The sequence below is a fragment of the Dermacentor variabilis genome, chromosome 7 (assembly GCF_050947875.1).
Source record: "Dermacentor variabilis isolate Ectoservices chromosome 7, ASM5094787v1, whole genome shotgun sequence".
Taxonomy (NCBI): domain Eukaryota; kingdom Metazoa; phylum Arthropoda; class Arachnida; order Ixodida; family Ixodidae; genus Dermacentor; species Dermacentor variabilis.
The window spans coordinates 170,908,989-170,923,395 of NC_134574.1; the positions used below are offsets into that span (position 1 = coordinate 170,908,989).

Genomic DNA, 14,407 nt, shown 5'->3' on the forward strand with positions numbered 1-14,407 from the left:
ATTCGGTCGTTCTTGGGTGTCGCCGGCTACTATCAGAGGTACATCCCTAGGTACTCTGATATCGCGGCTCCCCTGACGGATGCTCTAAGAAAAACAGAGCCTCAAACAGTCGTCTGGGACGAGACAAAGGAAAGAGCTTTTAGCGCCCTAAAGAGTGCCCTAACAAACCAGCCTGTGCTACGATCGCCAGACTATACAAAAGGGTTCGTTGTTCAGTGCGATGCTAGTGAGCGAGGCATGGGCGTTGTACTGTGCCAACGGGAAAATGGAGAAGTAGAACACCCCGTCCTGTATGCTAGTCGTAAGCTGTCCAGTCGTGAGCAGGCGTATAGCGCCACCGAGAAAGAGTGTGCGTGTCTCGTGTGGGCCGTTCAGAAATTGTCATGCTATCTAGCCGGCTCGAGGTTTATCATTGAGACGGATCACTGCCCTCTCCAATGGCTGCAGACCATCTCTCCCAAAAATGGCCGCCTCCTGCGCTGGAGCCTCGCTTTACAACAATATTCCTTTGAGGTGCGTTACAAAAAGGGGAGTCTCAACGGTAACGCCGATGGCTTAAGTCGAAGCCCCTAACGTAGGAATCAGCCTCAAAATTGTTTGTTACTGATGTTTTTCTTCCTGAGGCAGGATTTTTTTTAACATATTGCTTTTGTTTAGTGTTTCAAAGTGATGATATGCTTTCTAGTGCAATTTTTCAATTTGTGGACGCGTTCTGAGTGATGCTAGACTACTGTAAGGAACTAGGCAGTGGTATAAAAAGGGGAAAGAGCCTGGCAGGGCTTAGTGAGGGTTGTGCCGTGCTTGCTGACTGAGCGGTTGAGTTTCAGCGTAGTTCTAACGCTTGCCGGGAACGAGAACAAAAATGTGAACTCTCCCGAAGTCACTTTGCAGTGTCCCGTGCGAACCTGAACGAGAGAACGAGGCCTTCTCTGTGCGCTGCGCTCAAGAAACGTCGAGGGACGCCCGACTTCGGTTATGAGCATCATCGAGCGACATCCCTCCGGACAGCGGATGCAGTCCCCTGTCCATCGGGATCTCCTTCCCCCGGCGGGGCGGTCTGTTGCGTTTCGCCTGCGACACGTGGTTTTGCCGGCGCGACTGCGGCGGGGCGGCAGACATTTTGGCCCGATCGTCGTCGCCGCAACGCTCATCGGCAGGTGTTTCCAGGCGCGACTGCGGCGATGCGACCGCAAAGGATCACCCTCTCGTTCCAGTCATTGTGCCCGAACCAGGCGATGCGAAAGCAGGGATCATCCTCTCATTACAGTCATTGTGCCCGACCGGCAGCGCTACGACAGGGTGCTACGAGATCGTGCTCGACATGGTGCTACGGCAGCGCTACGACAGGGTGCTACGAGATCGTGCTCGACATGGTGCTACGGCAGCGCTACGACAGTGTGCGTCACCATTAGCCCATTGTACATTCACGTGCTCGTCTTTTGAGGGGTTCCTTCTTGCCCTCAACTGCGAGAGTATAAAAACAGCTGCCCCCGGACGCCAAAAGGAGGGCTCCGATTTCTTCTGTTGAGTAAAGTGCTCTCCCGTCTCTCTACTTCGGTCAACCTGACCGCCAACTCTTTGCGATGTTAAAATAAACAAGTTGTTTTGTTGTTACCAGTCGACTCATGCTTTGCCGGGACCTTCGGATGCTTCCAGTTGTACCCCAGGCCGCCAGGCCAACGCTACCCTTGGGGCTTGCGACCCAGGTACAACCACGGGCGTCAGCGCCGAGTTCCCAACAGATCGTACCAGCGGTGGGATCCAAACACCACGTGAACAATTAAAGCACACGCGATGGTGATGGCGTTTTGGGATCCGACTTTCACGAAAGAAATCGTTTCATTGGTGACTCGTAGAAATCACGTCGAAACAATGACTGGTAGTTTCGTATTTCATCGCCTCTCAATTACTCGATTTCTCTCTCTCTCTCTCTGTATATATATATATATATATATATATATATATATATATATATATATATATATATATATATATATATATATATATATATATACATGCCCGATTGTCCGTAAGGCATACACGTTCATGAGTTCTTGCGTAGCGTGTAGCTGGCCGAGAGGATGGTACGTAAGGAGCAAGCAAAAAACAAAGAAAAAAGTAGATGAATGAACAACATGTACAATTGCAGGCAAAAGTCAACAAATACAGAAAGGAAGGTTATGTACAGTGGGTCTACCGCCCCGCACCTCACTGCAACCTCGCGCATACACCCCCCCCCCCCCCTCCCTCGCACTCTCTTCTGCCTAATATGATTTCCAAAATAGCTTCACGTTGATAATTCAGCAGCACTTCTAACGTGGCGGGCGCGCTGTCTCGTTCGCAAAGAAAGCGTCGATGGGGCTCCTTCCTTTTTTATTTTTGCGGTAAACGTGTTAGATATAACCTGCTGTCTCGTTCTTTATGTATGTACGTATGGCTAAACGGGCGGCGTGCTCTGCTTTCTTCGTCTTCTCACTCACAGTGACCGGTACAAGGAAAAGAAAAAGTGCGCGTAACAGTATTCTGCTAGAGGTACATTTTTCTTTCACTTAGGGTACACATTCAGGTTAAAGTTCGCGTTGTTTGCAGAGAAGATACTTGCAGTTTCGTACTCTCTATGTTGTACGTTGTCGCATGATCTCTTTTCTTATTGTCTAATTCATTCATTCAACAGCCGATGTATTGCATCTGATTTCAACTGGCCACTGCCTCGTTGCCCCACTTATCTCGCCAGTGTTGCTCTGTTGCTTCTTCTAATATGTCCTTTACATATGCGTACATATACTTCTTCATGTAAATGCGCTGACATATGTGCCTAAATATATGACCGCATGTATATTTTAATCCTTGCATTATTATTGTGGCCGTACAGTTAACAATTGAACCGTCGAATAATCACCGCTGATAACTTAACAAGGCTTCAAAGATACTGAAGGCTTCTTCAGGGGGTCGCTAACAACATAAATTTTGTTTCATCCTCCCAACGGACTAGCTTTCCCTTTTAGCTTGCCCCGTGCTAGCTGGAACACTCTGTACATAGTTACATGTATGCCTGCAACAAGATGTTACTCGAGATGTTATGGAGGATGCTGAAGATGACATGACACACATCTGGACATAAGAAAACAAAAATAGTAAAGAAAGAAACACGCGCACAACGCACACAAGGACACGCAGTCGAAGTTGACAAACAAAAGTGCCTGGTCCCAGAGAAAAACTTGAGCGCCATGGCTGCGCACAAAGCGCGCAACTGCAGATGTGGACCGAAGCGTGGGATACAGGCGTTTTCCGAATGCAGGCACCTGATCGCGGATAGGCGCACTATACACCCGGTCGTAACGACCTCCTATTATCCAAAGGCCTTGCTATCAGCGCCACGCAAGAGGCTCTCCTGCAGTGCCGACATTACTGCTCCGAAGCCTAAACGTTCCTTCTTCTCGACATGTACACTGCATTAAGCGCAATTAAGTTCGGCTCCGGCGGGCGCCATTACCGCCGCCACCACTCTCGCGCGGTCCTCCGAATGCTGCCGTCCACTGGAGCACGGCGCGATATAGGCCTGCGAACGGCTCCCCAGGGCAGATTTTCCTCCTTTTCTTTTTTTCCTTTTTTGTCGCCGTCGCAGAGTCTGTCTGTCACGTTTCGAAAGGCCATTCTGTGGGGGGTAAGGCAGATCCGTCGTGACATCAGGGTTGCTGGCTAAACCGTCTTTATATGCCTTCCTCGCGTTTGTGCAGACCGATTACTTCATATATTCTATTTTTTATCCTCCTTTTTTGCCTTTTCCCCTTCCCTCCACTGAAGAGTAGTCAACCGGACAGTTACTTTGTAACCCCTCTGCCTCTCATCTCCTATTCTCTCTCTCTCTGTTTATTTGGCTTGTATGTTATAATCATTTTTTGTTTGGCGAAAATGGAACATCGATATTGCCGTAATCTACGTACATTATCTCTATAATTACCTGCGTAAGTTCAGCTCCAGCCGTCATGTCATACATATGTTTTCATGTTATTACGTAATGCCTGGCACCGCGTTTACCCAGCGTTCGCTTTCATAAATGTTTGCTCAGATCGACGTCAACATTAGGCATAACGGAAAGATATTCAAAATATCAGAACTCGTGCCGATATTACCATAATTTAACATAAGAAGTGCAGGTTACCTAAGAGATACTAGAAACAACTCTAAATTTCGCTAGACCGATGAGCTGTTTTTGCGAGGCTCTGTTTGTACTTTTTCGGATGATAGTGATTGATTACTAGCGGAGAAAACGAAGGCTGAAACCTCCCTTTTTGAATGTCGCATTCAAATGGCAAGGACAATACGTCGGCGTGACATCATGGATTTAAGTTGCTATTTCGCTCGTTCTGGCCATTTTTGTGAAGGAAGAGTTGTCAGATTGAACGTTCAGTTTCTCTAGAACACAACACAGTCCGCGTTTGTGGACGAATAATTAAGCATATTTGAATGCACCGCTGGATACGCTGGTACACATTAAATAGGCCTTTGCGCTAGGAGCGCATGTGTATTCTCCTTTGGCGCTACCAAATATGAATGCATGACAACTTTCCCAGTATTCTTTCCTGCTGCAGTCAACCCTCGAGCAGACGATCTCAATATATATGACGTAGTGGGCAACTTCGGCGCAGGAACCCCAAGGTGTCGGCGCTACCGGTATTTCGTTCTTGCGTTTCTTTTTCTGGCTTATCATGTAAGTCTATTCTCACCACAATAGTGACGCCCCTAGTATTCCAGATGGGTAATTTCGGCATACAGCTTTGTTTAAGATTGATATCAGTTCAAGATGTGAAAAGGTGCACTTTCGTTAGCCGCCAAGTCGACCGGGAATGGCGCTGGCTAACACTCCTGTAGCGCTCCTAATCTTGTACACATACACGAACGCCCAAGAAAGTGGACGGAAGGAGGGCGAAGCGGTAGCTTGATGGTAAAGCACCACAGACGTCATACGAATTATACGGCTCCCGTCTGCGATAAGTTATCTTTCCGCACACTTTCATTTCTCTTTATCATTTCTACATTTCAATGAAACATAACAATTAATAACTTCCGCTGTGCTTTCTCTGGCTTATTGTTACTTCGTATGGTTGCGGCTAACAAAATTATATAGCGCTTCGGACCCCCTTAGCCTACTCGTTCGTTAATGTTTCCGCGATTAGATTGAAGGGCTGTATGATGCATCAAATGCGTCTCACCTCGTTAATGGATCACGCCGCGCTCTGAATTCCACGAGTGCCACATAGATTCGTGGTGAAACGAGAAAGTGGGCGCGAGAAGGAGGAACACAACACGGAAGGCCACTTGCGGGATACTGCGGCGCTGGCAGCGAGATCTCGCGCGATTTACGGTTATCGGCTCCGAGGGGGCCTTCGACCTGCGCGTTCTCGATGACCGGGAAATCCTCGCTCCATCCTTCGCGCGGCCGCAGCACTCGATGAGGCCATTGTGGCCGCCTTCGCCTCCTGCAGGCTGTATACGATGATCGCATCGCGGATACCCCCCTCCCGCTTTAGTGCGCGCCCTTAGACATTTATTCTTCGGATCCAGCAGTGACGCGAGCCCCCTAGCGAGCTGTCTCTCCCATTTAACGAGAATATACGTTACCCACTCGGCCGGCGGCCATGCGGCGTCAGATTTATGGAACGTCTTCGATATGGGGGCAATCGGTTGCAGTGTGTGTTGAAGTGCGAGCGGTGATTAATTCCGAAGCGGGGCGTATCGGTGCTTTTGTTTCGCGGACATCCCGAAGCGGGGCTGGCATTCAGAAATGCATCTTTTCTCGCGGATTCTTATTGTCGCGCATTCAGAGAAGGTACAATTAAGGACTTACCTCAATTTCTCGTTGCGTTGAGACCTGTGCAGGATCTGCTCCGACCTGTTTAGCCCTCCTTACACTACACATGGGTTATATTCGCACGCTTCGTACATGTATTCTTAGTCTTTCTTTCTTTTTTCTTCTTTATGCGTGCATGTATGTTAGCATTACACAGATCACTCGACCGGTTGGAAATTCATGACATCCATGCTTATCGAGACGGGCCGATCACGTGTTCAGTTTAAAGGCATGGGTCGGTCTTATACCAGTGTACGATATGCGTATTCGCAAGGGTTTTAGCATCATAGCATGATACAATCATCGGGCAATCCTCGAAACTCCCCTTCATTCGATGATTGTGATATCGAATGATAAGGAGACAGCACAGTCGCTCAAGTGTGATCATAATATACCACTCCAATTTTTAGCTTGTGTGGCCGCCATTGGAATCTGAACCTGGCAACGTTTAACGTTAGAACGCTATCTAGTGAGGCGAGTCTAGCAGTGTTATTGGAGGAATTAGAGGGTAGTAAATGGGATATAATAGGGCTCAGTGAGGTTAGGAGGACAAAAGAAGCATATACAGTGCTAAAAAGCGGGCATGTACTGTGTTACCGGGGCTTAGCAGAGAGACGAGAACTAGGAGTCGGATTCCTGATTAATAAGGAAATAGCTGGTAACATACAGGAATTCTATAGCATTAACGAGAGGGTGGCAGGTCTTGTTGTGAAACTTAATAAGAGGTACAAATTGAAGGTGGTACAAGTCTATGCCCCTACATGCAGTCATGATGACCAGGAAGTCGAAAGCTTTTATGAAGACGTGGAATCGGCGATGGGTAAAGTCAAAACAAAATACACTATACTGATGGGCGACTTCAATGCCAGGGTAGGCAAGAAGCAGGCTGGAGACAAGTCAGTGGGGGAATATGGCATAGGCTCTAGGAATAGCAGAGGAGAATTATTAGTAGAGTTTGCAGAACGGAATAATATGCGGATAATGAACACCTTTTTCCGCAAGCGAGCTAGTCGAAAGTGGACGTGGAGGAGCCCGAATGGTGAGACTAGAAATGAAATCGACTTCATACTCTGCGCGAACCCTGGCATCATACAAGATGTAGACGTGCTCGGCAAGGTACGCTGCAGTGACCATAGGATGGTAAGAACTCGAATTAGCCTAGACTTGAAGAGGGAACGGAAGAAACTGGTACACAAGAAGCCAATCAATGAGTTAGCGGTAAGAGGGAAGCTAGAGGAATTCCGGATCAAGCTACAGAACAGGTACTCGGCTTTAACTCAGGAAGAGGACCTTAGTGTTGCAGCAATGAACGACAATCTCATGAGCATCATTAAGGAGTGCGCAATAGAAGTCGGTGGTAACGCCGTTATACAGGAAACCAGGAAGCTATCGCAGGAGACGAAAGATCTGATCAAGAAACGCCAATGTATGAAAGCCTCTAACCCTACAGCTAGAATAGAACTGGCAGAACTTTCTAAGTTAATCAACAAGCGTAAGAACAGGCTCTCAGGAACGGAGGAAGCCTAAAAACAGTGAAGAAGAAACTAGGAATAGGCAAGAATCAGATGTGTGCGTTAAGAGACAAAGCCGGCAATATCGTTACTAATATGGATGAGGTAGTTCAAGTAGCTGAGGAGTTCTATAGAGATTTATACAGTACCAGTGGCACCCACGACGATAGTGGAAGAGAGAATAGCCTAGAGGAATTCGACATCCCACAGGTAACGCCAGAAGAAGTAAAGAAAGCCTTAGGAGCTATGCAAAGGGGGAAGGCAGCTGGGGAGGATCAGGTAACAGCAGATTTGTTGAAGGATGGTGGTCAGATTGTTCTAGAGAAACTGGCCACCCTGTATACGCAATGCCTCATAACCTCGAGCGTACCGGAATCTTCGAAGAACGCTAACATAATCCTAATCCATAAGAAAGGGGACGCCAAAGACTTGAAAAATTATAGACCGATCAGCTTACTGTCCGTTGCCTACAAAGTATCTACTAAGGTAATCGCAAATAGAATCAGGAACACCTTAGACTTTTGTCAACCAAAGGACCAGGCAGGATTCCGTAAAGGCTACTCAACAATAGACCATATTCACACTGTCAATCAAGTGATAGAGAAATGTGCAGAATATAACCAACCCTTATATATAGCTTTCATTGATTACGAGAAAGCGTTTGATTCGGTCGAAACCTCAGCAGTCATGGAGGCATTGCGGAATCAGGGTGTAGATGAGCCATATTTAAAAATACTGGAAGATATCTATAGCGGCTCCACAGCCACCGTATTCCTCCACAAAGAAAGCAACAAAATCCCTATAAAGAAAGGCGTCAGACAGGGAGATACGATATCTCCAATGCTATTCACAGCATGTTTACAGGAGGTATTCAGAGGCCTGGAGTGGGAAGAATTGGGGATAAAAGTTGATGGAGAATACCTTAGCAACTTGCGATTCGCTGATGATATTGCCTTGCTTAGTAACTCAGGAGACCAATTGCAATGCATGCTCACTGACCTGGAGAGGCAAAGCAGAAGGGTGGGTCTGAAAATTAATCTGCAGAAAACTAAAGTATTGTTTAACAGTCTCGGAAGAGAACAACAGTTTACGATAGGTAGCGAAGCACTGGAAGTGGTAAGGGAATACATCTACTTAGGGCAGGTAGTGACCACGGATCCGGATCATGAGACTGAAATAACCAGAAGAATAAGAATGGGCTGGGGTGCGTTTGGCAGGCATTCTCAAATCATGAACAGCAGGTTGCCACTATCCCTCAAAAGGAAAGTGTATAACAGCTGTGTGTTACCAGTACTCACATATGGGGCAGAAACCTGGAGGCTTACGAAAAGGGTTCTGCTGAAATTGAGGACGACGCAACGAGCTATGGAAAGAAGAATGATGGGTGTAACGTTAAGGGATAAGAAAAGAGCAGAGTGGGTGAGGCAACAAACGCGGGTAAACGACATCTTAGTTGAAATCAAGAAAAAGAAATGGGCATAGGCAGGACATGTAATGAGGAGGGAAGATAACCGATGGTCATTAAGGGTTACGGACTGGATTCCAAGGGAAGGGAAGCGTAGCAGGGGGCGGCAGAAAGTTAGGTGGGCGGATGAAATTAAGACGTTTGCAGGGACAGCATGGCCACAATTAGTACATGACCGGGGTAGTTGGAGAAGTATGGGAGAGGCCTTTGCCCTGCAGTGGGCGTAACTAGGCTGATGATGATGATGACATGTTTAAATTCAGGTTCAGTGCACAGGCGAATCAATGGTGCTGGTAGTAGTTTGCCTGTGATCTCTTAATCCGCGTGAAGCTTCCATTTTGCTCATCCGCTTTGGAAAAGCCAAATTTACATTATTGTTAACCTTGCGACATATGAAGTTGAAACCTTTACGGTCATTGCCGCTACAGCATTTCGCATTGCGTTGCCTGAAATATCTATGCTGACGTTAGGCAAGGTAAATATTAATTAGCGTTTGCTCTCTGTATACTCGCATATTCAGGCTTGTTATAGACGTCTTGCTCTGCGAGGAAGTGCTTTTATTTGTCACCATTTTTTTTTCTCAATTACTCCTCCCCCTTACCTCAATCCCCGTATTCATTGCTTCTTCTATATCTCCCTGTGCCTCGTTTACATCGCCGGTGATTAGTTTTGTTTACGTTATTGGTCTTATAATGTAAAACTTTCTTCCCGAATTACCTCGCATTTCTCTATACTTTGGCATCTTGTACTTTCTTGTTAGGTAAATTCACGTAAAAACTTCATGTGAAATAATCTTACATTAAAAACGGCTACTCAGAACACTACTTCTATATATTGTTTAATAAATTGAGTCCGTAAACAGTTGATAACACCACACTAAACCTCATAGGTACTGTATACAGTTACTGTGAAATCTGCAAGTGGCCAGGCACGTATCTTCTATTTCTCTTGAACGTCTCCCTCTCTTACGTTCTTATTTACCTTGCGCTGCATACTGAGCACAAAGCGTTGGCCATTCTCTATTGATATGCCTTAGTTGTTCTCCAAGGAAATCTCTGAAACAGTGTTGAGTGCGGCCACCGAAGTCGTTCAACGTAGACTTTCTCAAATCTAGTTATCCTATGCAAACGACAAAACACGAAACTTTGACGCTTCCGCGGGTTTATGTATTCAGAACTGGGTCATAAAACATGCGCCTGTGTTTTGGCATCGCTATATGTAGGGGGGGGGACGACGAGAGGGTCGAGGGGTGGTTGTAGGGGTTGAGTGCCGATATATGGTGTATCGCGGTGCTGCAGCTGCTCGTAAAATGCTCACCCTGTTCACTGGGAGTAACAGCTCTCTTTTTCAATTGCGTCAGACTTCTGCGGAATGCAGAAGTGAGTTAGATATATCCCCATAGAGCACTTTCCAGATGGATGGTCGGTCGCGCATGCCTTTGTTACCTTCGCTGCGCAACTTTGAGAGCAGAGTTTTATTGGCCAACAGCGCCCTTCGCCCCGTTCCCTCCCTCCCCTGACTTCTCGTCTTGACGTGCTTCAGCTTTGTTCGAGCTACTATTTTACGCGGTGAATAAATCGAGCGTTGCAGAAACGGATGTCTGAGTTTATGGAAAAAGAAGGATTCACGATAGTGTTTGTCTTTCTGTTGTACTGATGTCTCTATGTGAGTACAGACTTCGCTCTCTGTTGCCTTCGCGTAATGGACAAAGAAAATAAGAGCGTAGTACTTTCAGAAGCGTCTGCCTGCAGAAGAGGTTCCTGTTTTCTGCTTCGAGATGTGAGCAGAAGACATACTTTTCCTTTGTCATCTGCTTACGTCTGCACTTGTTCGCTTCTACCTTGTGCTTAGTTGTACGCTATATTGTTTGCACGTACGCTTGCTAGTGTAAACGCGAGCTGAGAAGAGAGTTTCAATGACTTGCTTCACTTCTTTGTCGTTGTTTTTCACTAAATTTAATTTGCGTGTTCACGTTATTTTAGTTAGGAGGACAATAGACACATTTCTTCTTTGTTTCGTTTTCTGGATTCGTGGTGACATATGAAGGCTGTTCTACGTTCTTCGGTACTATGGTAGATTAGCGTAGCGTTGTGCTTAAGTTCACTTCAATTCAAATGTTCGCGCTAACCATTGTTCTGACTGCCTTGTCTTTAGTTCGGTGCGGTATGTCCTCCTCATTATTTGTTTATTATTTTCCCTTCTCGTTTTGCGCCATTTGCGGATGTGCGGCGTCCCAACTGCTCGACATTTAGTCAGTAATATGCGGCTGCCTTCGCCATTTCTGCACCGAAAGTCTCCGTGAAACGCGCGATTTTCGGGCCGGAACACCAGCACCTTCACAGCTACAGCTTTTGAGAGAGTTTTATTGTCGACACGTTCCTAGCACACACGGACATCCACAAAGACTTCGCCTTCGGTACGTAGATTCTGTGGAAGCAGTGAAAGTCGAGCTAGTTGGCATCAATGCACTGTGGCCAAATAGTGCAAGAAAACACGTACACGGAGAAAACAACGCGCTGGCTATTGGTACGTGCACAATTATATGTGCAGGATATCACTATTATCGCACATAAAAATATCACAAACAACAAACAAAAAGAAAAAGAGAAAGAAAGAAATCAACAACAAACAAGCAAGAAGTATAGAAATGTCGTGTCTTACGAAGCCACTTCTTTTGGCGACAGCACGATAGAAGCATGGCTTACGCATGCACCGCCCGCTCTGATAATATTGCAAGGATCGATAATTAATCTTGTGAGATCGTGCTTATTCTTAATCAACTCCGTTGTTTCCTGTAACTTTGGGTAGCACCGACAAAGGGAGTGTCTTCGTGGGACACGTCATTATTTTCAGTTTCCTTCTTGTTTTCTTTTTCTATTGTTCTTTCTCGTGTTTTGTTGGGACAATAGGGATATCCTGCGTATATATTTGTGGACGTGCCAATGACCTTTAGGGGAGTAGTCAGTGCTTTGGGTTAGTGTTATTTCTCAGTCCGCGCATTTGCTTGCGCTGTTTGGCCGTTACGAATATGGGTTTTCCTAGATATGGTATTTACGAAAAAAAAAAAAACAAAGAGGAAAGGAAATGTGTGGTTCTGAATGCAGACATAATCGCCTCCCTTGCCATTTAATTGTTGACTAAAGATGATCACATGGACGCAAAAAGAAACTGAATGCAGACAAAAAATGTCATATGCATGCACAAGCGCAGTAGTCCTTTCTTTATTGAAATGAAAGTAAAAGAAAGAGATTCCGTCATACTATAATATGTTTGCAGTGCCTGTAAAATCTACTCAAGCATCGATGAGGCCATTGAGAAAGAGACACGGAGAGAGAACGCGAACAAAAGAAAAAAAAGGACGAGACCATAAAAACAACCAAGACGGGATGGAGGGGAGCAAAGGAGTCACTAAATACAGGCGTAGTGGTCATGCAGGTACACAACATTCTTCTTTTTTTCCAAAGCGCATGGAATAAAAACAGCGCAAAATCTTTCTCCGTCCTTGCTTTCGGTGCTTACTTTGTACTTTGCGTACATATGCTGAATCCCCTGTTGGGCCTCCCTATCAACGACGCAGAAATTTGAATGCCAATGCCCAGAAGCCATCTGGGTGCGCATATATATATATATATATATATATATATATATATATATATATATATATAGAAGAAAGTTGAACCTGGCCTTCGTCTAGTGTGAGCTGGAGCATTGTGGGGAGAGGATTCACTGGGGGGTTCGGATCTCCAAACTCCTCCCGTTTGATTACCGAAAAAAAAAAAGAACTGTTTGTATTTTGAGTTGCGTGATTTTTTGTCGATATTGTTTATTTGTGGAAACTGCATAAAAATAAAGACCTGCCATGCTGCTCGTCTTTTTTAAGATCGTGGGTGATAAATACCGGAGCGGGAGGTTGTTTTTTCTTTATAGAGCATGGAGCTCTCTTTAAAACGGGCGTCAGTAAGGTATCAGCGAGTGAATCAAGTTGTAGAAAATAAAGAAAGAGAATGAAGGACTCTGCTTGTAGCTCGGAAACAGTGAGTAGGGAGGTTTGCTGAAGAGGAGGAGAAGGGAAGGGTGTGTGTGAAGCCGCTTATGGGGTCGCTCGTAAATGGGTCTTTGTTTTCTGCGACTTTCCGTTTTAAAGCAGAATGCCGAGGAAGTTATCTTTCCTTCCTGTTGTATTATTTAGTCAGGAGGCTCGTTTGAGCTTCCAGCTCGCGCAACCAATTTGTTTTCGCCTCTCCGGTGAGTGTGCTTGTATGAGTGTATTGAACGAGATTTTGGGAGAACTGTGTGTCGGGGAGCTCCTCGATAAGCGCCTCGGCTGCTTGTCTCAATCGGGGTAAAGTTGTACGACGACAACGGCACTGCTCCCTTGTGGACTTTTTCCTTTTCTACAGCTGATTGCGTTCGCCGCGTTCTCCCGACTGGTATGCCGTTTAGTATTGCGTCCCCCCACCCCCCTTTTCTTATTTCAAACAGCAAGAAAATGAACTTGTGTGCGCCCGTGTAAAACAAGTTGCTCGGGTCGATTCTTTTCTCCCTAAATAAGAAAGTGTGCCATGCAATGACTTCTCTTTTGCTTTGTCTTATAATGTAACAACGTAAATGAAAAAAAGAAGGAATAGGAACAACCAGAGGCAACTCAGCAGAATGCTCATCGCAAATAAGTGAACTAATAAGTAGTTAAGTATAGTGACTATAGACGCAGTTTCGTGGGAACGAGTCGGTGCAGTTCGAATAACGCAGACGGTGCAAACGAGCGAAAGAAAAGGGACCTTTGTCTGCTCCGTTTGCGGCATCGGCCTTGAATGTCCCTACCAAGAGCTCCATTATCTTTTTACATTAGGTTATTATTGTCAGGTGTGCGCTTTTCTCCTGCTACCTCTGGAACGCTGTAGTCTTTCTTTTTGTCATTTTGTTTGCTTGCTTGTTACCATTGATTATTATTCCTTGTTTGCTGCTATATCTATATCTACGTATCTATTCCTACGTTTTTTATATATTGGCTTTATGCGTATGCGGACTCTTGATACAAATAGCGTACGGAATTTCATGTGGCGCCCATTTACCAAATCTTCGTCACGGCGCCCTGTGAGGTATTACGAACGAACGAACGAACGAACGAATGAACGAACGAACGAACGAACGAACGAACGAACGAACGAACGAACGAACGAACGAACGAACGAACGAACGAACGAACGAACGAGCGAGCGAGCGAGCGAGCGAGCGAGCGAACGAACGAACGAACGAACGAACGAACGAACGAACGAACGAACGAACGAGCGAGCGAGCGAGCGAGCGAACGAACGAACGAACGAACGAACGAACGAACGAACGAACGAGCGAGCGAGCGAGCGAACGAACGAACGAACGAACGAGCGAGCGAGCGAGCGAGCGAGCGAGCGAGCGAACGAACGAACGAACGAACGAACGAACGAACGAACGAACGAACGAACGAGCGAGCGAGCGAGCGAACGAACGAACGAACGAACGAACGATCGATCGATCGATCGCACGAGTTCGCAGCGACCGACCGCGCGTCTGCATGCATGTCCGCGCCCAGTATTTCGCTTC

General features: G+C 46.1%; 1 protein-coding gene across 5 annotated transcripts in view; it reads left to right on the plus strand.

The window, feature by feature from the left end:
- Positions 1-14,407, plus strand: part of trh (PAS domain-containing protein trachealess) — a 534,047-nt gene that overhangs the window by 438,165 nt on the left and 81,475 nt on the right. The window lies entirely within an intron of this gene.